Source organism: Phragmites australis, chromosome 2 (assembly GCF_958298935.1).
Source record: "Phragmites australis chromosome 2, lpPhrAust1.1, whole genome shotgun sequence".
Lineage (NCBI taxonomy): Eukaryota > Viridiplantae > Streptophyta > Magnoliopsida > Poales > Poaceae > Phragmites > Phragmites australis.
In genome coordinates, this window is record NC_084922.1 from 13,412,352 (window position 1) to 13,437,095 (window position 24,744).

Sequence of the window (24,744 nt, forward strand, 5' to 3'; positions counted from 1 at the left end):
AAGTGAAGCAATCATAATAATGACGATTAGAGAAATTAGACTACAAGAACCCGAAGTAGCTTCTACTTCCTCTTCATATATACAAGTGGAGTCACCCACTTCAACTCAAGATCAAGACATCTACAACACATTTCTAGATAAAGATGAAGAAGAGGAAAATGAATCTTAACCTCAAGTGCCACACCCAGGAGTTTATGAAAGTGTACAAAGAGATCACCTCGCTAATAATATTTTTGGAGACATTACTCTGTTGTATCTTCTTTGTAACCTTTAAAGGTAGAAGAAGCAATCGAGGATCCAGATTGGGTGATGGTAATGCAAGAAAATTAAACAACTTCACCCGATCAAAACGTAATTGACATAAAATGGGTCTTCCGGAACAAGCAAGATGAAAATAAAATAGTCACGAGGAACAAGGCAAGATTGGTTGCGCAAAACTTCTCTCAAATCGATGGTTTGAATTTTGGTGAGACTTATACCCCCGTTGCTAGATTAGAGTTAATTCGCATATTATTTGCTTTTGCTACCCACCATGATTTCTAGCTATATCAAATGAACGTGAAGAGCGCATTCCTAAATGGACTCATCTCAGAATTAGTGTATGTTGAACAATCCCTAGGTTTCAAGGATCCCAAATTCCGATCTCATGTTCATAAACTCTATAAGGCATTCTATGGGCTTAAACAAGCTCCTAGAGCCTGGAATGAGTATCTTAAGGATTTTCTAGTTTAGAATGATTTTGAAATGAGTATCTTAAGGATTTTCTAGTTTAGAATGATTTTGAAATTGGGAAAGTCAATACTACTCTCTTTACCGAAAACCTTGATAATGATTTATTTGTGTACCAAATATATGTCGATGATATTATATTTGGCTCTACTAACAAAACTTTCAATCTATAGTTTAGTAGAATGATGACTAAAAGATTCGAGATGTCTATGATGAAGGAGTTGCAATTCTTCCTATGATTTCAAATAAAGCAACTCAAAGAAGGAGCATTCATATGTCAAATAAAATACATCAAGGACATGCTAAAGAGATTTGATATGGTGAACGCCAAACCCATCCGCACCCCATGAAATCAACTGGACACCTCGACATCAACGATGATGGTAAATCTGTTGACCAAAAGGTATATTATTCCATGATTGGCTCATTACTTTATTTTGGTGCATCTAGCCAGATATCATGTTAAGTGTGTGCATGCGTGCAAGATTTCAAGCCGCTCATAAGTAGTGCCACTTAGTACCCGTTAAGAGTATTTTTATATATCTTGTTCATACCCCAAACTTAGGGCTTTGGTATCCTAAGGATTCGAGCTTTGATCTTCTCGGTTATTCGAATGCCGACTATGTGGGTTGTAAAGTGGATAGAAAGAGTACATCAGGTACATGTCTATTCTTGGGTATGTCATTAGTTCTATTGTCATCAAAGAAACAAAACTTTGTAGCCATATCCACCACCAAAGTAGAATATGTCTCGGCGAGTAGTTATTACACTCAATTACTTTAGATGTGGTAAACCTTGAAAGATTATGGAATCCATATGAATCATGTATCTCTTCTGTATGACAATGAGAGCACTTAAAAAATACTAACAACCCCGTCCAACACTCTCGAACCAAGCACGTAGATATCCGACATTATTTTCTTAGAGATCATGCAATAAAAGGTGATATAGTCCTAAGCTATGTAAGGACTGAAAAATAATTAATGGATATCTTCATCAAGCTCCTAGATGAGTATAGGTTTTACGAGTTAAGGAATGGGCTTAATATATTATATTCTCGAAACTTGGCTTGACTCCTTGCATTCCTTGCTTGCATTTGCCTAGGTGTTTTGAGCTAAAGATGGGGAACATATTTTTGGTAAAGTGCTGGTCTCTTAATGAGCACCCACAAACCAAAAGATGTGAATAAATTGAAATTTTAGCAATTAAGAAACTCTTTGAGTGAATTATGCGGTAAAAGTAAATTCAAGTGCTTAGGGATCTCATTCTGAATGAATTTTGGTGCTAGTACAATAAATGAATTCATACAAGTCCAAAAACTCAAAAAAAAAATCACCATCTTTGGTTTATATTATCTCTTATGCTTATTGTCAGATTTATTAGCTCTTTTCTTGCCAATTTATTCATTTTGATCTTCGAATCATGTTAATTCACTTATGATTATTGTTTTGTGTGTACGAGTGTTCACTTATCATAACTGGATAAAACATCTAAAGATATCCTTAGTAGATTCCTCCAAAATATTGTTCAAAATTCAATTCTTATCTCTCAAGATCCTCTGAAAATCTGGAAGATTACACATATCGGAACATCCCATTTTCTGATACTTCACTCATATCGGAACATCCGATCTTTGTATTATCCCACAATCATTTATGTTACTTTACACAGATCGAAGCATCCGATTCTTGGGTCAAAACATCCGATGTATGGTTTTCAACAGAAGGTATTTACCTTATAAACAGTTATCTTTTAGCCATTCACCTCTTTCACCGACGCTTTACACATCTCTCTCGCGCTCTCGCCCCCTCTCCGGAGACTGGAACTTTCGAGGGCTCGGAACCTCTGATATCCATCGGAGTTTGGCTAGCATCGCATCAGATACTCCGATTGATAGGGGAAAACCCGTGGGTTGGCCCGATCTTCACGGCAGTAGGTACGACAAGAGATAACTTGCTGAAAAATGCAGCGGGATAACTAGCTTTATACCTGACAAAGGTTGGAATGTGGCCAAGTAACGAGGAGAGAGGCACCGAATCCTTGGACTCGACTCGATCTCCACGAACTCAAGAACACAAACCTGGTAGCTTTAGACCTGGTCAAGGTTGGTTGCGACCAAGCGACGGGGAGAGAGGCACCGAAACCTTGATGGATTTCGACTCGATCTCCGAACGACCGCAGAACCACAAACCGGGACTAATCCACACAAAACGGTGCAGCCTAACTGGAAACCGTAGAGCATGAATTAGGGGGTCCCAGAGGAACCTTCACATATATACCAGTGAATCGGTCTCTCACAAGTCGATGAAGAACTCGCAAGAAATTTGGGGTAAGTCACTCAACAGCTCTTGGCTGGAAACACCATCTGGTGGATTTTTCTTAATTCATAATCGTGCCCCCTTTGGCTTAGATACAGTAGGTATTTATACTAGGAACACCCTTCCTAGCTAGGTGTGAAAGTTCTATAAGTTTCCACGAAAATAAAGGGAGATGAAAAGGTGAAAACATGGGTTCCCGAGAAGCCTCGCGTGATCTTTAGCCTCCCTGGCAGTCTTCACTTAAATGGTCATTACTCCTTAATGGGAAGTCGAAAAGATGAGCCGTTTGTTGGAGGTGAAAGTAGACTTGATTATCTTTCTGTCCATGTGCATTATGCATGGTGAATCTTGACCAGTTTGTGCGTGTGTCTCTTGGAACATGGCTCTGATGTCAGGAGTCAGTGTGATGGTTCAGCTTCTGCGTAACTCGTCTCCTTCTCGGTGTAACTTGTCTCCTTTGGTCCAGCAGCAGCTCCAATATGCGTAAACCTTAGCAATTCAAAAGTAGAACATTTAGGTAGTATAAAATTCTCATTTGTATTGTATTCAAATTTAGTAAGGAGAGAGTTCACCTCTTGCTGTAGTTTCCTTGCACGACTCCGTGTGATGGGTCCTTGTATTGGTGTAATTGGTGCTTGACTTGTTTCAGCTGGTCCATGGCTTGGCACATTTGCTGGGAGGTCCTCATCACCGATCCTTCTCTGAAGCGTGTTCTCCCTTGGATCAAGGTATCTTCAAGCCCGGTAGCCTACGCATCATACACGATGATGCATCCACCCCGGCAGCTGCACCTCGCCTCCTGTTACCCATGGCCTCTTTTAGTTGCCTGAGGCCCCGCAGCCTACGCATCATACACACGATGATGCATCCACCCTGGTGTCACGTCTCAAATTCTTAATCACGTATTTAAGAAAAAATCATGCTTCTTAAGCATTATGTTTAATTTTATGTAATGGTAATTTAGAATGCTAATGCATTGCATTTCGTTAAAAGTCAATTGGATGAGAGAAGGAAATTCGGGAGAGAAAATAGTTAAATTCACAGTCAAAACGGACTCTTTTGTCTAACATGTGGGCCCCACACCTCACCCACTCACTCTCTCAAGTGGGCAGCACCCCACTTGCCCTCTCTCTCTCCTCCTCTCACTCCCCACGTCCCCACCTAAGCTGCAGCAGCTCCCCTCTCACTCTCCCACTCAAGCTCACTCTCTCTTTTCTCCCAAAATCCGAGCTCAAGTGGAGGATTCAAGGTATGCATGTAGTACCATTGCATTCTCTGGCTCATGAGCTACTCATCTATCCAATCCATATTTGTTTTCGTGGAATAATCGAGTAGTTCTTGAAGTTCTTGGTGTTCTTGATCTTTTTTGCAGCAAAAATAGAGTTTTGGTCAAAAATGAGTTCTGGAGTCGTGTTGCTAGTTGATAAGTAAGTTCCAGGACCCTTGGACTACCCCTAACATATTCCCTTTAGGCTTGGAAAAGATCGCAACTCGAATCGACCAAAAATCCAATCGAGAGTAGCTTTTCTGGGCTGACCTGGATATTCTGGACTCACCCAAATACTCCTGGTTCAGCAGAAATTGTCTGTTGAACTATGTTCAAAATTGGTTAGGGTTTAGGGTGCGATATTGGTTTAGAATCTTTTGGATAGGGTATATGCACATTTGTGTAGCACAGATTTGTAAAGTGAGTCGGATCACCCAAGGGGAAAGATGTGAAGAACTCAAGTCTGTGTCACCCGGATAATCCAGTCAAACCCGGAGACTTCGGGTAGTTGCATTATTGAGTAACCGAGAGCTTCGTTCGAAACCTCACTTGGAGTGTCCGGCACATCCCGGATAGTTCGGACCAACCCGGAGGTTCCGGGTTAAGTTAGAGTAGTGGCTAGCCGAGAGCCTTCCCGGAGAATGGCCTGGATATTCCGGATTCACCCGGATACTCTGGGCCAGTCAAATAAAAATACAGTAATCAAGTGCCTCTTTCGAAGGGTCACCTGGAGGGTCCGAACCCGGATACTCCGAACCAATCCGGATACTCCAGATGGCTGTTATTTTCCGGATTTCATTTAGATCGTTTAGTATTGCGTTGATTCGCATATCTTATACTTCTAGCGTGTTGTTAAGCTTTGTGGCATACCTTTTTACACTTCATTCATACTCATTGTATTGCACGCGTTGATCCTTTTTAGAGAACGCCGATCCGTCGATCCCGGAGACCCAGGACAATCCAGGCGCGCCCCACCTATCCGACAGACCAGATCCGTCATTGTGGTAGAGGGCCCAGCAATAGGGTCGAGGAGGATGTGACCCTTGATCTACCTATTTTATATTATTTGTATAGCTACGCTTGAATACTCTGTTTCGTACTTGTCGTACTATATTTATGTTAATTGCATCTCTCTTGTTGATGACTTCGTTTATAACTTCTTCGTACTTTGAGTTATTTGTGCCCTACTCTTCGTTTGTTCGTACACGCAACCATCGAAATTCAGTGTCACACGATGGAAATTCATATCTCTACAATTTTTTCTCCTAAAAAATAATTAATTCCTGCGAAAAGTGAAATTCAATGTCCTATCGGCGAGCCACACACTGACAAGAATCCTGCTAGCATATAGGCCATCGACAGGATTCCTGTCGTCACCGTTAAGAGGTTATGTTGGCATTCCCATTACCGACTTATTCAGTCGGCACGAGACTATGCCAACAGTGTTTACAGTCGGCAACAAAAATGACGACAAGGGATCTATCAGTATGTTACCTATTGATAAGTACCCTGTCGGTAAACGAAATGCCGACATAGTACTACTTATGCAGTTTTACAAAAATAGATATTACTTTTACAAAAAAATGTAGAGACGTGAATTATACAAAAATAGATATTATTTTTGTGATTTTATATTATTTTAATATTATTAAAAAATCCTAACTAGAGTGAGACCGTGAGCAAATAAGATGTACAGAAATCACTAACATTGCTTCGTTTCGCCTGTCTCATGACCGTTGGCGTTGGGTAACATGACAACTGTAGATAAAGTTTGAATTTTTGCAAACAACCGCATCGTATTAGCAGTAGATGGACACAATAGCCCGGTGGGGTTAGCTAGCATTGCATCAAATGAAATGCCAAAAAATCTTCCACTTGCAGGGGATAATGCAGAAATATTGGAGATGGCAAGGGGAAACAAAGAACCCATTAATTCATGTACAGCAGGTACCTCCTTCCTGTTTTTTCACGAGATAATGTCATTTCACTCTATAATGAAGGTGAAGTAGCTAAATTAGCCTCCTCAATTTCTAAAAAAAAGCATTCCCCTTTTAACTGCCGGAGACAGTTTTAAGCAATTTTGCTATCTCAGGTTCTATGTGAATCCCGTCATCTTCGATGCGCTGAGCAATTGATGGGTTTGTTCTACCTGCAGATATATATGTCCGCATCAAGGCCTCATAAACTTCTGCATCAAGGCATTCCAGCTTCTTCAGACTCCATACCATCAACATCCTTTGCCTCTTCGTAGTGCTTCAGAAATCTGTTCACAAGCTTTTTCGATGGCACCCACTTGTGCGTCCTCACCATGTTCTGTCCATCTCTCAAGATCTCAAGTGCTTCTTTAACCATTGATTTATCCAAATAGGACTCTGCAAATATGTAGACCGTCTTATCCTTGCAATGACCCTGAGCCATGGCGCTCCGGCGGATAGCCTCAGCTTCATCTATCATACCCTTCTCAAGGTAAGCTGTAATAATAACATTTGCTATCCTCATGTCATAATACTGATGACTGGATTGCCACTCCTGAAAGATTGACTGCAAGGAGCCAAAATCATCTACTGTTCTCAGAGCTAAAAGCATCACCAGATAGCTTCTATTTGAACATTTCTTGAATGCGAACTTCAAAGACTCCCAGATCCTCTTAACCTCGGATGAATTGCCAGAACGGGCATAGAGGGAGAGGAGGTAATGCCAGGTGGGCATCTCACCCTTGTCCATAACTTCCTCAGCTTTCTGTAGAGCCACTTCCACCTTGCCAAACTGCCCTACTTTAATGTAATTGTTAGCCATCATAGTGTACAAGGACCAGTGAACTGGGGTCACCTCCTGCAGTTCTTCCAGGAACCTCTCAGCGGATTCCAGGTCATCCACTGTAACATAGCTTTCTGTCAAAAAAAAAAGTACGTACATTTATCTGCACATACACCGCTTTCTTGCATTTCTTTAAATACGGTGGGGATTTTCTCTGGCTGGCCCGTCTTTTGATACAAGGACATCAAGTTGTTGTGTTCATGGCTTTCATCTTTTCATAGATTTCCAGGCCTTTGTCTGCCATCCTGTGTTCAGCATAGCAGTTAAGCATAGAGGAATAAGTTTTCACTGACTTAAATATATCTGGAAGGCTCCAGAAGTATTCTTCAGCAGCTTGTATCCCGCTCACTTTTGATACAAGGTCAAGCCGCACCGCGTGATGCCTGGGATTCAACTTTGCCCCACGAGCTTCCATCCAGTCCATAAGCTGGGAACATAACAACACGACCAAATGTTATATAGTGAACATAGAAATACCTTGCTCAGAAAGTTGTTGCGCCAAAACAGCAGATAAATTCTCAATACCATAATGTTTATCTCTTCCAATGGTCCCAGTGGTACAGAACCCTCAGAGAACAAGAATAGCTTTGTAAACCAGAACATTCATCTCTTCCAATGGTTCCAGTAGAACAGAATACTCGAGGAAGCCACACTAGAAATCAATCATTATTTTGGACATATGAATATATCATACAATTAAAAATCTGAAAAGCACATGCTCACTAGAACCAGCATGTTGGAACAAGTTTCTTGTGGTGTTATTATTACAAAGAACACATGTAACTCTTTTCTTTTTCTTTTTTTACTCAGATGAAAAATAGCACGTACAAAGGAGCCACCAAAACTTGCATTGTCAGGAGTTGGGCTTGAATTCAGCATGTTATTTGTTGTAGATCCAGGCGTACCAAACAACAACCTGCAACTCATGCTGGCAAGCTCCTACCCAGTTTCTTTTTATGCCTCCTCTTTCCTACTCCCCATTTTTTGGACCAAGGAGAGGAGCCTGAAGTGTTGTTGTAACGTTATCACATTTTGTACCTTATATTGTTAGACCATAATCATCACTTCCTGTTGTTTAGTCTTACTTTTCTTTCCTCTAGAACATTTTTCTTTAGGTTTGCCTATTCATTTGCGAGAATAGAGATCCCCGCTCAACAGTAGTGTACTGTGGGCTAATAACAGATAATTTTCATGAAATTGGAAATTGACCCTTTTAAAACCATTCTTAACCATTGATGTTTACGTGGTAGACCTCAGGGCTCAAATCTTGAACCATATGTGTCTGATCTGCGGTTATTTGTACAGCAGATGAAAGATTGTTTGTTTGAAACAACAAATGTAAGTCTTTATAATTTTACCAGCTATTGTTTGTTTGAAACAATAAATCTTATTAATTACAGCACAACATTCATCCTTCAGATTGAACTAGCTCACTGACACATGTACCTTTTTCTCGATTTGTTGTCTAAATCTAAATGACATCGATCGTAACTGAGCATCCAACCGTCTGCAATTAGTTTTTGACCAATTTATTTATATATTTTTTTGGGAAAAAAGTGCGCTCATGGTATACTATCTCTGTATCATAATGGCATGTATTCTTTTGGACTTAATTCTAACCCTATGCATGCTTTTTCAGATATTCCAATACTACTGACTTATTACTTAGATCTATAAATTGCTCGATTTCGACAACTTGCAACTCAATTTCAAGTTTGTTCCTAGAATAAATAAAAACACTACAATTCAGAAAACTCCACCCGGTTGCTATTTTTTTAGAGTAAAATTTAGAAAATCCGGGGTTTTGTGGTTGTAATTTCAGAAAACTATGGATACATTGACATGTAGCATATGGCCCCGGCATCTGTGGCCTATTTGTTTCAAAAACACCAGTCCAGAGTGTCTCCTGTACACATCTGCAGACTGGGTGGATGCTTTAAATCAACATGTTAGCCTGCATGTGGAGCTTACAAGTCAAATTTGTTGTTACTTAGGCGGGGGTGGGGTTTGTGAAACAAATAGACCACAAATGCTAGGGCTGTGTTCTTATATGACTATAACAACAAAACCTTTGATTTTCTGAATTCAACTTTTTTTGTTAACTAACATTCCTGGATAGACAGGAATCACATGCCTGGTCCATGCCACTTGTTTGTGCCCAGTATGTGACACTTAAATTTGCATATGAGAGAGAGGGGAACAATACCAACAAGATATAAGATAACGGGGTGAAAAGTTCTCTTCGAAATTACAATCACAAACACATGGTCATGTATACAATTGATTCTTCTTTCAGTTTTTATTGGTTATTTGGAACTTTGGATATAACTAGTGTATTAAGTACTAAAAATTATAGGTACTGGACCACTGCTGCAGCAAATGATTAGTGTTCATATATATAGCCACTTTAGTAAAATTCACCTCAATATTTTGCGGTCGAGACTCAAAACATCTTATCAGATAATCATCATGCTCTGAATCTATTTCCTATAACTTTGTCAAATAGTGAAAGTGTCAGCAATGATATTTAGTTTTTTAGAAAAAGAGTAGAAATGGCAACATCTCATCATAATTCATTTCAGCGGGAACTGTTTCGCAATGGAATATAAACTACTAGTATTGATATCCCTATTTGAGATTCATACTGTAAAACAAAATAAAAACAATATAGATATAATCATGTTATCCTATCTGGAGCTCTTAAAGTTCACGGGCACAATGAGCACTACCATGGTACGCCACCTAATTTTTCAGTCACTGTTAGCTACCCAAGTTCCGTCTTAACTACAATGTAAACCTCTCTGCTGTGGTTTGCAACACAACCAGTCGATCAGTCCAATCGGTGAACATACCAATTGGTGCAGTAGACAAAGAAATTCAATTCATTTTTCACTGTACACATCCAAAACTGAACATGAATTAAAAATATCCATAAAAAATAAAGATGGAGCTTCAATCAAAACCCTAGCATTTCAATCCACCCACTTCGCCTGTCCAAACTCCAAACCAGATCACTTATGCCAATCCAAACTCCAAAACCCGCTATTTTATCACGTCTCTCATAAAAATTCATTGCGTAGTTGTGCAAATGTGGCATCAAACAACAAAACGAAGGCGCAAGTACATCCCGACCCAAACGAGGCCAGCATTTCGTGGGGAAATGGGGGGGGGGGGGGGATTAGGATCTCACCTCGAGGGCGCACGCGTTTTGGCTGAACTTGCGGACCTTGCGGACGTAGACGACGATCTGCTCCTCCGAGAGCGGGCGCCTCTCGCGGACCCACGCGTCCAGCTCCGCCGCCACGCTCCCCGGCGCCCTGCCAGGGGGGAGCGTCGCGAGCCTCGTGTAGAGCGGGACCCACGACGCCTCCATCGCCCGCCTCTCCGGGCCACCCGCCTGTGCCTGCGCCTGCGCGTGCGCCGATCTTGCCGGGGACAACGAGATGCGCCGCCGCCGCCGCCGCGCGCAGCATGGGTGGCTGTTGGGTTTGTTGGCCCTGGTCTCTGTGGGCTTTGTTGGGGTTTAGGGAGCTCGGTCTCGGCTGCTCAGTTCTGCATGGCTGGTCTGGTGAAGAGCGGTTTAAGAAGAAGGCAGCAGCAGTCCTCGAGCCCGGCCCAAGCTAAGTTACATGGGCTGGCCTACCAAGTCATGCCGCGCGCTAAAGCGAGCTGCCGTCTGGGGAATTTTTTATTTTTATTTTTTTAAAATTCAAAAATTATAAATATATGTGTCTGTTTTGAAATTTTATAATTCTATATTCTGTCACTTGTTGAAAGTACGACTGCCGCATTCAAGAATCTAACCACGCAATCATACATGTTTAAACAAATGGTGGCGAGTAGTACTCGATTAGGAGTAAGAAACAAAAGCCTAGTCTCCAGCAAATTGCCTTTGAGCAGCCCACTTGGGCACTTGTTAATCTCTGCCGGTCTTTAGGATCCTTTGTCGTTTCCTCATCGTGCTATATACCATCTCATCATCTAGTATGCTTAGTACTTTTCTTCTTTAGGCAAGATTGTGCTTTTGTTCCGAAGACCACGCTAATGATTGTATCTGCTAGACGAAACCACACCACTCATCCATGTCATGCTCATGCTTTGCGTAACTACTCCATTAACTAATGGAGTACTTTGTGTGTACCAAAAGTAGTTGTGGCAAATCTTTCATATCATATATGGTTTAATAGATATTACATCCTCTAATCATAAATAAATATCGTTTTAGATATTGATACGGTTCTCAAAAGATATATTTGACTATTAATTTTTTATGTAATATGTTTATAGACTATAACAAAATTATACTATTATAAAACTACTTTTTAAGACGAATATACTCGTATCATTTTTAAATCTTCAAACTAAATTCTAAAAAATAATTTGTAGTTAAAATTTAAAAATATTAACCGCACACAACCGAAATATGTGACCGGAGGGAGCGGCATTTAAAGTTCGATAATCCATAAATTTTCGAACCATGTGCAGCCAGTAACATGCTACCACCTCAGTTTTTGCACCGTTGGCAGCCCAGCCAAAAAACTATGCTCGCTCGCGTTGGTAGTGTTCTGTAGCTAGCTAATGCCAAAATGTCGTGAGCACGTCAAAATTTGGTAACAAATCGAACGGTAGCCAAATTTCATGGACATGCTAAAATTTGGTAAGTCTTTTGTGGTGAAAACCAAACACGCACGTAACAACATAGTGGTAATCTACTGCTCTTGCCATTGTTTAAGTTTAAGCGCCCCATATCGAGGCTCTCTCGGGACTTTAAGATGGACAGGGTAATAGTACAGGCTCTAGGAAAACAGAGCCTGAAGTTCTTTGTTTAGTCCTACCAACCCTGCTTTAGCGGGAAACCGAGACCACCACACAAGTTCCGAAAGCTCTTCTGCCGTTAAGGGAGAAAAGTTGTACGGAATCTATTTAGATTCTCAGACTATTAAAAAAACTAAACTTTGTCAGTGCTAAGAGTATATCTTATTGTCGGTAACATCCGCAAAAATCTAAAATTAAACAACATATATAAGCGTATTTATCGAAATAGATAATATATTATCGTATTTATAAATTTAGTATCCGTATTCGACACATCATTTGCTAAATTTGTAAATACAATACCGTATTATTTATTTCGATAAATACGCTCATATATATTGTTTAATTAATGATGTATCGAATACAAATACGAATACTAAAATTATAAATACGATAACATATTATCTAATTTTAAATTTTTACCCGATAACATCTTATCCCAGCTACATTATCACCCAATAGCTTTACACAGCGACTTAGCCTCTGCTTGTTTTTATCGTGATTATCACGATCTAGATTATATAGAGACTCTATTTTTATTAGATTGTGAATTATAAAAATTTGTAATGTGAAATTAATTTTAGATTATGATTATTTATTTTTACTTTTTGAAATAAAATTTATAATCAGAATAAAAACAAATATAACTTATTGTGAAATATATCATCCTCGTCACATGCTAAGATGCATATTCTTTTTTGAACAGAAAAAAAAATTAGAGTCGAACCAGTTGGATATAAACAAATATGCTTTGCTCTCCGTTTGCTCAACGCACTGTTAAGGGAATCTCGATAGATACACTCACTCTTTTTTTTTCTCTATTTGCAGGAGATAGCAGTGGTCGTACAAGCTCCTGTGTTGCATTGTGCAAACGCTGTCTGGACACTTGCAAATGATTTGCACTAAAACTGGTTTTAGTAGATTGGTTTTTGAGTTAGGCTGATTTAGTTTGGTAGGGAATGAGCTGAGATGATTAATAAGCTGGTTTTGGTTGGGCTAGCAATTAGAATGGGCAGGTTTGAATTAGATTGGCTTTAACTTTTCGGGTTGAAATCGGTTTCAAACCGTGGGTTGAAACCCAACCGAGAAGCCTGATACAGGATATGAGATCGCAACACGTTTTTGTTCTGTCGTGCTCAGGTGCGTTCGAGAAAGCTGTTTGTGGTCCAGAGTTTAGCTACGTCGCAACAGTAGATGACCGGCCTCCAGCCGCATGCATCGGCCTTCAGCCCCACCTATCACTAGATTAGAGGTCTTTTTGTTGGACCGAGGTTATTTCAAAAGTTGTTTTTAAAAGTTGTTTTTAAATTGACTTATGATACGAATGAAAAAATTATAATATATATGATATCTCTCAAAACATCATCCCTCAAAATCAGATTAGTTTCTAGCTCCTATTAATAATGACAGTTTTTTTTCTTAAAAGTTAGTTTTAGAAGCAAACTGTATAGTTCAGTTTTCTATTTCTGAGTAGTAAAAACCAACAGAAATTGGACTAAACATGGCCAAACTGCTACGTGCTTCTGTTCTAAGCTGCAAAGCATCTTTTGGACTAAGTGTCTGTTGTATGCCTGCACTGCATGCAATGGCATCCTTGCGAATGGGACTTATCAGCCAATGGCGTATTCAAAATAAGATTTTTTTCCTCTTCTTCTTTTGAATGATACAGTACATTAGATAGATGGTTAAGGTGCTATGTGTTTTTTATTCTGATTATGAATTATAACCACAAAAGCAAAAACAAAAAATATCATAATATAAGGGCATGCTTGTTTTTTATTCTGATTATATATTCTAGCTTCTAAAATTAGAATTGAAAACAAATATGTCGATTCTACCATCCAAAATTCATAATTTGGGATCAGATTATGGATTGTAGGGCACATATTTACCCACCATGTCATTACAAAATAATGTTTCACTTTTTTTTCTCCTCTCGCTTCTTTCTCCATGCTGCCGCCCTCTCCTCCCTACCATGTCGCCGACACACTACTACCGCCACTGCGCCTCACTGGCACGCTGCCTCCCCGACGCAAGTCAAGCCGATTACTTGTGTATTCATGATCTCCAGGACGCCATGAAGCTCCCCGGTGCCCTGATTTCCCTACAAGTCGTTGAGGTGAACCGTCACTGAGCGCCTGCTTCCATCGCTGCCGTCCATCGTCGTGCCACCGCCAGGAGCCACCGCCATCCGATTGCTCACTCTAACACCATCTACATGATCCCAGGAGTTTGTCTGAACTATCAGCTGCCGCCATGATGCACCATGGAAGGTTGTCCACAACGGCCTCCTCTGTTTCGGCTGATTGGGTCTACTGTCGCCACCACGCCTCGAAGCTCCTCCAGTTGAATCGTCATCTCCACGAATTTCACGATGGTTCACTAAAGCCCATGTTGTCACCCCTTTCGCCTATGCAAGTCCCCAACATGCTAGCGCCTTGAGCCCTTATGCTGCTACTCGATCAGTGCGCCACTGATTTTTGGCGAGCTTTGATCGCCGCACAACCCTCGGCAAGTTCGCCTCAGTCCTCTTCGTCGACCCTAAGCTTGAGCCTCGCTATCGGCGCTGTTGTCATCACCAACGCCGTTGCAATCGTGCTCGGCCTCCAATGGCAGAAGCAGAGAGACTCCGGAGGGAGAGAGCGAATCTGTAGAGGAAGGCAAGAGAAGGAAGTGATTCTAATAATCATTTGTTGTTTGTTTTAGATTGTACAATCTATATTCTAACAATTCAGATTCTAGATTGGGAATCAAAATTTGGATTGTTAGAATCACAGTAAAAAATAAACACGCCTTAAAAGCTGATTCTCACAATCCATGTACCAATTTTACTATAAAATCTAACAGTCCATAATTTAATTAAAAAAGCTTCAGTTTAGATTCTCATCATTAAAGCTAAAATAAACCGACCAAAGTCCGATATCTTCTTGAGCACGAATGGTTGCATATTCATGGCGTTTGGAACTAGGTGGGTTTGATTGCAAGTCGGCAAGTGCACAATTGCACAGGTAGGATGCTTTGTGCGGTGCATATAGGCTATACATGGTGTCATGTTGTGTCCATGGTCATGCCGGCGTCCACTTGAACATTGTGTTCACCACAGGACTGGTTGACCGTGACTGACGAAAGATATATTTCCATTCCTTTTAACCTTATTATTAGAGAAAATTGCCTCAGTAGCACTCTTGGTGAAGAGGTTTGCTAACATACTATTCTTTTAGTTAGCTTTACTAGTTTAGCACTCCTTAGTTTCATGTATTTTCTCTGTCTAACACTCTGTTAAGACATAAGCCCGAATCATTTTGAACTCACGTAAGCCATCTCAGAAAGGTTCTTGCCCTTTCTTCAACCTCCATGTGTGCTCACCACTGTTGTTGGCCTTTGCTCGCCTCTTGCTGCTCTTCCCGGATCCAACGCGACAATCACGACATGTACCAAAAGCAAAACAACATATTCATAGATAATTTGATGGTGCAAGGTTGTGACATAGGATATGGCAATAGCAAAACAACATGAATGCATATCAGACCGAGTAAAACGAGTCTTAAACACCATCACATAGCAAATAGTTGGGCATAAAGCCATACGTAGTTCCACAATCACACAAGTTGGCATATGTTGTCCGTAAGCAACATCCTGAAATTAAATGGTTGGGCATACAACCACTTACAAGTTCACAAGTAACATAGTTTTACACAAAGGTGATGGCATCAATTCTTAATCAAAATATGCGACTGTTGAGAACCACATCATGAGTTTAGGCTTTCTTTGGGGTGCTAGATCATGTTTGGCTCCTTGTAACTAGACGTGGACTATTGGAAGTAGAAGCAACAATCTTGTGTCTTTTGCTTGGTGTAGAAGGTGTTGTTTTAGCTCTTTTGTTGGTCTTCTTGTCGGGTGTGAATGGTCCAGCCTTAGCCTTTTTGTTCTTGTTGCCTTTAGTTGATTTTTTCCTGCATACCACATTTTACATGCAAAGAGTCATGAGTGTAAACAATTGAGGACATAGTCATGATGCTAGTAACTTTACCTTTTATAGTTCTTTGGTGGTTGATGAGGCATGGTCCTAGGCTTAGCCATTTTGTTCTTGCATGTCCTAGCAATGTGACCATACTCCTTGCACCTAGTACACACCCTCTGTCTAACTTCAGGCTCATCATGCTTCTTAATTCTTGTCTTCCTTTGCCGACCTGCTGATTTGCCTAGCAGTGGTGGTAGCATGACAAACCCAGGATCCACTTGAGGCCAATCACACTTGTCTCCAATAGGTGTGAGTACACCTGAGTAGGCAGTTTTGAATGATTCAACTGAATAATACCCATCCACCATATTTTCAAGCCTCAATTCTGGATTGGAGAAAATGAGTGCAAGTGCAAGTGCATGTGTGCATGGTTTCCCAATCGGTTGCCACTATCCACAAGTGCATGTTCCTCCCATCAAGTCAACCACAACTCTCCAAGGCTTATTGTACTTGCTCATCCCGGATACTTCTGTAGCTGTCATTGATCCACAGTAAAGGGTGTAGTGTAGCCCTTTACTCTTTTTGTTTAGCTCCTTAATCACTTGTGGTAGAATGACTCCTATTAGCTTGTCTACAATTTCCCTTCTCTCAAAGAGCTTGACCATGATCATCTGCCTAAGAGTATCCACTAGCTCAACCAATGGGTACTCCTTTATGTGTCTTATCCAACTGTTGAAGCATTCTACAAGGTTGTTGTTCACATATTCAACCTTGCTCATAGGACCAAACATGCATCTGGATCAAAGGTGCTTGTGGTTCTCTTGCAAGTACTAAATTGCATCTGGTCTCTATGTTGCAACCTTTTCCATGTATTGCTGAAACTTATCTGTTCTATAGGCCCATGTAGCTGGCCACATGTGATAGAGAATAGTACCTTTGAATTTCTTCTTGAAGTTTGACAAAAGGCGCCTGAAGCACTCCCTATGCTCCACTCCCATGTTAAAAACCTTGGGGATAGCATTCTCTAGCCCTTTGTTTGCATCACTATGTATGACAAGCCCAGGTGGATTGCCAATGCAGTTCTGGAGCTGCCTTAGGAACCAATCCCAGTTGTCTTCAGATTCCTTGTCAAATACTCCAAATGCAACAGGAAACATCCATGTGTGACCATGAACTGCATTTGCTGAGGCTAACTGTCATGTGTATGTACCTGTTAGGTGAGTTGAGTCCACTGACAAGTAAGGTCTGCGACCTATCAAAAAGCCATCTATGTATGGCTTAAAGGCTACAAATAGCCTCCTGAAGAACACTCTGTGCTTTGTTGCTCCAACAACAGTATCACTTGCATCCTCATCCACATCTTCATGCTCCACATCTATCTCTACCGCACTTCTGGGCATTTGGACTCTATTTCTGCCTTCAAGTTCCACAATACTTGAAAACTTTGCTCATATGTTCCTTGCAACTCTACAAGTGCCATAGCTCTTCCTTTCCACACCATATGGTAATCCAGCTTGATGTTGTACTTCTCCTCCAACATATCATGCAGTTTCTTAGCTCCCATTGTGGGTTCTTTCCTCAAGATGTTTGATGCCCTCTCTGCTACCCATGCTTTAGTTGCCATTCTGCCTCCTTTTTCTTGTTTGCAGATCCACAAGTGTGATCATTTGGTAACTTCTTCACCTGCACATTTAAGAAGGTATTAGAATGAAGCAACATAAAAATATTCAGGAATAAAGAATAATATATGGCACACACAACACATACCATGAAGGTCTTTTTAGGTTTTAGCCTAGAGGCATGAATCCTCCAATTACACTCGATGTTAGTACATCTTAGTCTAAACCTATCACTATCACTGTGTTCTATGTGAAAGTCATATTCCTCTTTGATAATATTTTGCCTCAATGCTAGAACAAAGGTGGTCTTGTCACTAAATGTAGACTTTTTCTGTATGGTTGGATTCTCTTTGTCATGGCAGAAGTATGGAATATCTGGGATACCAACATCACCTTGCTCATCAACATCATTAATTGTATCTCCAGGGACTACTCTAATTGGCTTGTCGAGTTGTGCTGCTCATCATGTAGGCCTTGTAATAGGCTCCAGCTCCATCTCAAACATATGACTGTATTGGCCCTCCATGTTGATAACTACAGGTTCATCGTCTTCTTCTACAAACTGTCCAGGTTACACTTCAGGATAACCATCTTCAACATGAGGAGGAGCTTCTGGATATGACTTTGGACATGGAACTTCTTTGTCAGTTGCTGTTGTACCATATAGACCTTCTTGGACATTTGTTGTTGTACTAGATGTAACAGGTGCAGCAACCATCTCATCTGCATCACCATCAATTTCTCAAGGAACAACTACTATATCCAATTTTGATGTCGGGGTATCATGTGAGCAGTGTGCAGATACAGTGAATGAATAATCAGTTATAATTTTGGCTGAGATTGTTATCAGTTAGCCCATTTCATTTCCGCCAATTGCATCTCATTGCATATCCTTACCATCTATCCATCAATTGTACTGAAAAATGCAGGGCTCTGATTTGGACCCCAACTAAAATGCTCCTTTAGCACCACCTATAGACTACGCAAAGTTAGAAAGCCAAAAACAAAAACTCAATCCCATGTTTTCCCCCTGCAATACTCTTTCCTCCCGCAAATCGAGAGATACGATTGAACACATATCGTGACTGTTAATGCTATCCCATTTCTAAAACAGCAAGGGGGGATAAGTTAGATGGAACCTAAGCACCTCGATTTTAAGGACCCACAAATCATTCAGGCACAAACATTATAGCTAGGGAAAGAGCCACATAGATTGAAGAAATGTGCTTACATGTGAGGTGGAGCCAGATCCATATTCCATCAGTGATGGGGAAGCTGTGGCATTCGTGGGAGATGCCGTCCCCGACAGCTGTGATGATGGTGGCGACAATCGAAGTCAAGGGGAGCTGTGGCCGTCATCGGGTGGAAGGGGAGCTGCGGTGGTCGGGTGGCAGGGCGAGCTGCAGTGGTCGGCTAGAAGGGTAGCTACAACGGTCAGGTGCAAGGCGAGCGGGAGCTGCGGCGGTCGGCTACAGGGTGAGCGGGAGCTGCGGCAATTGGCTAGAATAGGAGCTGCGGCGGTGATATTGGAATGGGAGCTCCGGCAATTGACTGGAACGGGAGCTGCAGTAGTCGATGTAGGGTTTGGACAACGGGCCTTGTTTTGAGCATTGGCGAGTTGGTTTGATTGGAACGGGTAGCTACAGGATTCAATCTCATGCCTGTTGACGGAATGGTAGACGGAGAAAAATGTGAAATTGAACAGTGCTAAACTTGTAAAGCTAGTTAAAAGAATGGTATGTTAGCAAACCTCTTCGCCAAGAGTAATACGGAGGTAATTTTCCCTTATTATTATTTGAAACAATGATTGTCCAAGTATGTGGATTTTTATGAAACTATCTGCTTGGAGTTGCTGAGGTCCACATGTAATAAGATGATGAAGTATACATGCATCTTCGGCTCGTGTATGCACCGTTTAATTACTATCTACTACTCCTCACATTAACTCCCTCCATGTAGATAAAATTACGTTGTTGATGTCTAATGGTTAGTTGACATGTATTGTTAGAGACATCTTTATATTCTATACTATGGCTCTTTGACATAGTGGTGGAGCTAGAATTTTTTCTATTATGTGTACACTCTAAACTTTCATGTAAATTTAATATATGAGTATAGAATATACCAAAATATAATACAAATATATTAAAAAGGTCTCACGATATCATAAATTAAACAGAGTAATTAGAAATCAATAAAAGCAATTTCATGATTAAAAAATGTTTTTAGAGTGTTAATTATGTTCCATATAGCCCATAATTTTTCCAGAATAATTGAAGTATTTTGATATTTCTTTAGCCTTGCTTTGATTTCTAGAATTTATTAATCAATTAGAAAATATAATAGAAAAGAAAAAGAATAAAGAAAGCTTAGAAAGAAAAAACCTCTGGACCAAAACTCTAATACTTTCTAGGTTGAACCTAATTCTCTTTCTCCTTTCCTCGTTCTTTTTCTAAACCGTCTTATTTCTGTTTTCTATGTGCCTGCTTTATTTCTTCTTTTGAGCTTTTTTTATCTTCTTTAGGACCCATCGGGCTCCCTCATGCTTGGACACTATCTCAAGTTGCAAGAAAATGGATGGATAGATGTTGCACAGTAAATAATGCTATCGTCGTATCATTGGTTAACCTAAACTCATGCGATTGCGATGAACAGAACACGCACAGAATTAACCTCATTGATTAACCTAAATTGATGTCATTTTATCTTCTACTGTGAGATACAGGACAGGCATGACACCGACCATACGCTTCACATCGATCCTAGCTTAATCTGGACCTAGCTTAGCATATATCCACCAAAATATCGGTAAATCATATTGCCATTACGAATGTAAACTTCCTGATTGGAGCGGTCAGCTTTACCACGTACGGATCTGCTTGGAACGTAGGAATTTTTACGGAGAAAGTAAAAAAAAAAAAAACCAGAAGAGCAAGGACGCCTTTGAGGAAGGAAAAAAAATTCAGAGGCTGAGACGGTCGCCACGCAATTTCCTACGGGTTAAACCAGCGAAAAGCAAAGCTGTACCGCCGCAGCCAACAGCAGGGCGACATGTGGCCGGCCGTCAAGTCTGCCTGTTTTTTTTTAGGGGCGTCACGTCACGTCGGCTCACTGGCGACGGGACGGCTGTAAATGCGGGCGGCCACCTGCTGCCTCCGTCCGCGTCCGCCACCCACCGCCGCTCCATCCACAGAGACGCCGACACGTGGGCCCCAAACCAGGTCCAGACCCACATGTCATCGAGGTGGTAGGAGGGAGAGAGAGGCCGGTGCAGCCCGTGTGCGTGTGGGGTGGGCGACAAGGAGTGCACTGTTCGCCCCATTTGGAAAGCCCGGTACAGTACCAACAGTTTATTCACTGTGCACGCCCATTTCCCTGCTCCACGCGACAGATATACGCAGGCCACTGGCGCATCCAACGACAGTACATACTAGTCGGCAGCTTGTTCACAAATGCGACGGGAGGTCGACATGCGACCCCGCGCATTCTCAAAATACTTAACATTTAAGTGAAAAATTGAAAAATTCAAATGAATTTGTGCGGTAAAACCTGATTGACAGAGGGAAAATACGTTCGAATCAGACTCTCAAAATATGATCTTTTTTATAATTCAACCAGTTTTATCGATATTCGATCTTATTCGTCGTATTTTGATCAATAGCAAAAACTGCTTGAATTCTTAAAAATCGTTCGGTTTTTTCGATTTACCAAGAATATTTCTCGAATTTCAGTGAGATTCAATAATAAAAAAATTACTCAACCTTATAAAATCAATAACTAATTCATCTGAGTTTCAAATCTAATGAAACATATTTTGTTGGTTTACTTGTAACATGATCTACATGATAAAAGTATTTATGCTCATGAAAAAGTTGAATATTTTTCGTGAGAAAATGTATTTTCTAAACTAGCTAAATGAATTGTTAATTCTTTGTTAATGAAAAAATTATGAAACTAAATTTGTTAGTCTTATTAAATGATCCTATTTTTTTTTAAAAAATACTTCAACTCATGAAGTAGTTATTGTAACATGCAGAATTGTGTAAATGTATTATAACTAGATTAATTCAAAACTAACCCATCACACCTCCAAAATTAATAAAACCACTTTTATTAGTTTACTTATACTATGTTTTACATAGAAAAATAATGATAGTACTTTTTCTTAACATGTTCATCTTATGCTTGTGAACTTTGTAAAATTTATGAAAAAATTAATAAAACTCTAAATAAAGTTAAACAAAATTTAAAGATTCTTTTAAGATACATCCTAAAAAAAAATATGTGTTTGCATGTTAAGCTTTTTCTTAATATGATGGGTCAAATTATCATATTCATACGACACATTTCAGTATTTTTTTTTGTCAAACTTCCTCCATATAAAATATGATGCAAATGGTATTATTTTTTATTTTTTTCACAGAAGATCTTAGAATTGCCTCTAATATTTTTTGAATTTTTTGTGATTTTTTGAATTTTTTAAATTCAAAATTCAAAATTTGCTCGGTTTAGGAATTCAATGAGACTCGAATTGATCGAATTTCATAAATTTCGATCGATATTTATCGTATTTGTGAACCGTGATCAATGGCGGATGGAGCGGAAGCACGTTGGAGTTTATCCATCCCTCCCTCTTGCTTCTGTTCCCCGTACATAACAAAAATATATATTATAAGCTTAAGAGAGCTTATATTGACTGCGAAGCACTACCATCTTCAACCATATTTTTTTTTTATTTTCTTTCTAATTCTCTTTTTTTTCGTTTTTATTCTCTTTATTTTCTCTCACTTTCAACATCTTCTCTTTTAAACGGAATCGTGAAGAAAAAAGTGAAAGAATCATGTCCTGAAGGGAATGATCATGAGAATCCGTTCGTGACAAGAACCCGAAGGGAAACCGTTGGAGCGCTAAAGGGGACGAAAATCCCTTCACGACGGAATTTTCGCTCCAAAGGAAAACTCTTGGGCATAGTCTTAGATACTCGTGTCGGTAGTTTCCTACTCTGCACTTGTACATGTGTTATACGTAGTCTAATACCATATTTTTTTATATATACACACACTTATATTATATGTATATTCTACAGGTATATTTACTGTAGTTTATGTCTGCGCGCACCCTATAAATTATAATTCACAATGTTTCGGATTGTAATAGTGGATGTTAAGCATAGGCGCAGAATAGTCTCGCCGCGTGTGTGTCTATATATATATATATATATATATATATATATATATATATATATATATATTTTACTTTACTAGAAGGCATGATATCTCAAATTCGTGGGATGTCCATGTTTCGGTATCATTGTACAATTTCAATAGTTCGCATCGGTTGGTATACGATTTTGATAGACAAGAAATTGTGTAGAGTGATGGGATAGCATGGTAGTATGGTTGCCGTAGGCATGCAACAGTAGTACCTACAACCAGCGATTGGCCTCTCAAGTCGAAGTTGAATGGAGTACACCTCAATTCTGTACTAGTTAAAGGAAATACACCTCAACTCAGTGTCACTATGAGCTTGTTTGTTGACTACTAAATTTGTCACATTTAAAGTTAGATACGTTATATATTCTAAGACTATTGTTTGGTTTATTACTAACCTTAAGCTGTTAAATATTGTTAGTTAGATTTTAGGGGCTTTGTCGTAGAAATTTTCGCGGCACTTGTGACTGGAAAAAGAACGCCACATGCATTCGTCGTGCCACAGCACGGAAAAAACCTACACCCTTTTCTATTAAAATCACCTCTCCCTTTTCATTCTCATAGCTCTCACCACTCATCCCAGACTCCACTCAATCCCTTCCCTCTCATCTCCACCATCTCATCCTTGTCTCGGTCATGTGCTTTCGCGTTGCCCCTCCTACGCACCACGTCGGGTGGCAGTCGCACCCGTCGTGCATGCGGCAGCCAGCTTGTCTAAGTCCCTGATTCTATGCTAATTGAGCATATTCTCGTGGTTGGACATCCGCCAACTTAGCAGAAAATGACATGGTGAAAACAAGGTTAGTGAAATCAAAGAAAGGGTGGCGTTTGTTGTGGTTTTGTCTTTGTCTCATGTCATGAGGAGTAGCAATGGCAAAAGGGAAGGGGAAAGTTGATGGGGATGGCCCTTCCCATGAGAGAACCATCAATTGGATGATGGTAAACCTAAGTTCATGCTGGATTTGTGCATTGAGTATTTGAAAGATCATCATGCCAATTTTAAGTTCACGAAGCAACATCACATGAAGTGCGTTGATGCCTTAAACAAAGAGTTTGCCATGGAGGTAACAGTTGCTCAAGTTGATCGTCACTTTAGGCACTACAAAGAAAACTGGAAGTATATATCGAAGGCTTTGAGCAACATTGGTCATGGGTTTGATGCCACTAGATGCATGGTGACTATTTCAGATTCTGAAAAGACTAATCTCAATATATGTTCAATTTATTTCCACTATGAAAGCAAATGAAAAATGCATATATAATTCTAACTCTTGCCTACATGAAATACAGGCTAGGGCAAGGTGCTTGCTTTCTAAGCCCATTAAATTCTTCCATGAGATGCAGAAGCTATTCACAGGCACTAACGCTGATGGTTCTCTTGTCATTGACCAAGAAACATGAATGAATGATTGCGATGATTAGGAGACCGATAATTCACAAGGATTGAATGATATGAGCTGCTATGTACTTTGTGGAGACCCACCTGATGATGATTTTGACACTTTGCCATCACCGGTAGCTTGTAAAGCTGGTGGAAATAATAGCTCGTCTAGCACTTGTGAAGCTGGTACTAAGCGTTCAAGATGCGTCAAATCACCTTCCAAGAAGCCAAAAAAGCCTAAGAGTCATTTATCGGAATCCACTGAACAAATAAACTCCACATTGCTATCACTCCAGAAATTTCTCACTGCTCCTGCTCCTCCAGTGCCCCAACCTTCTAACCCTCATGCTAGTTTGTGTGAGAGGCAAGATGCATTGACAATTGCTACTAATGATAAGATAGCAGTTGGTCAGTACCTGGCTCACAATGAAAGAAAAAGTATGTGTGACTTTTTAAGCAGTGCAAGTGACACGATTCTGCAAACTTGGGTGTACAAGTTCCTTACCGGTGAACATTGACCTGTGGTAGCTCCAACTAGTGCTTTTGGGTGTTGAGTTATGATAGCTATTTTGGGTGTCAGGTGTTCAACTGTGATAGGTGATAGTTCTTTTGGGTGTTCAGCTGCAC

General features: G+C 40.2%; 2 pseudogenes; one reads left to right on the plus strand and one right to left on the minus strand.

Annotated features, from left to right (window-relative positions):
• Positions 1 to 6,124: 6,124 nt before the first annotated feature.
• Positions 6,125 to 10,662, minus strand: LOC133900245 (pentatricopeptide repeat-containing protein At4g01990, mitochondrial-like; annotated as a pseudogene).
• Positions 10,663 to 23,606: 12,944 nt separating this feature from the next.
• Positions 23,607 to 24,635, plus strand: LOC133903062 (uncharacterized; annotated as a pseudogene).
• Positions 24,636 to 24,744: the final 109 nt, after the last annotated feature.